Source organism: Alligator sinensis, unplaced genomic scaffold (assembly GCF_000455745.1).
Source record: "Alligator sinensis unplaced genomic scaffold, ASM45574v1 scaffold782_1, whole genome shotgun sequence".
Classification (NCBI taxonomy): domain Eukaryota; kingdom Metazoa; phylum Chordata; order Crocodylia; family Alligatoridae; genus Alligator; species Alligator sinensis.
In genome coordinates, this window is record NW_005843078.1 from 321,467 (window position 1) to 322,364 (window position 898).

The following is an 898-nucleotide window of genomic DNA, read 5'->3' on the forward strand; positions in this document are numbered from 1 at the left end:
CCTCCTCACCTAGGGGGTTAAGCACTGGTATAGATTTCTGTGCCTTCTGGCCTCGGGGAGCATTAGGCCCCAGCCTCTTGATACTTTTGTGCACACGACCTTCCTGTATCTCAGGGTACAGGTCTTAGGCCCCCCTCTTTTTGGGTGGCCAGCATGGCCCTTTGGCCACTTGTTAGCTCATATGAACAGTTCCTGCCGTGTTTCTTGAGGGCAGGGTATGTATCCCATACCCGAGTGCCTGGAGATGAGTGCCCGGGCACTTGGCCAGCTGTTTTTCTGCGCCCCCACTCCCGGCCTGCAGCCTGTAAGCAGGATCTACGTCCCCTGGGTTTTCTGGATCTCGTTCCAGTGGGTGAGGTTGGCCAGAGACGATAACCACGGACCACAGGAAAGGTTGCAGTGCATTGGCACCCCAAGGCTTTGTGACCTTCCTGTAACTCAAGTCCAGGTCTGTGCTCCTTTCTTCTGCTGCTCTTGGTACTGTTGAGAGGGCCTCTCCCTGCACCCTGCAAACAGGGCTGCACCCCTGACCTGCTCTGATCCTGGGGGAAGAGGCTTTGTTCAGTCCTTGGGGCTCTGTGGCTTCGGTGACACAATGCTGAAGTCCTTTCGTCCTGGAGGGATGTGGGCAGTGGAGTCCCCCAGGGGTCAGTCCTGGGGCCTGTACTGTTCGACGTATTTATCAGCGATCTGGACATGGTTGTGGAATGCACGCTGTCCAAGTTCGCTGACGAGAACAAGTTGTGGGTGAGGTGGGCATGCTGGAGGGGAGGGACAGGATACAGCTAGGTAATTTCTACCTGTCCGTCTGTCCCATCCATTTCTATGCTTGGCTCCAATGCAGTTGTTAAAACACACCCCAGTTTTTGGATATGGAGAACTTCACCATGTCCTCTTC

General features: G+C 55.1%; 1 long non-coding RNA gene across 1 annotated transcript in view; it reads left to right on the plus strand.

Annotated features, from left to right (window-relative positions):
• LOC102372932 overlaps positions 1 to 898 on the plus strand; it is an 8,998-nt gene that overhangs the window by 6,362 nt on the left and 1,738 nt on the right. The window lies entirely within an intron of this gene.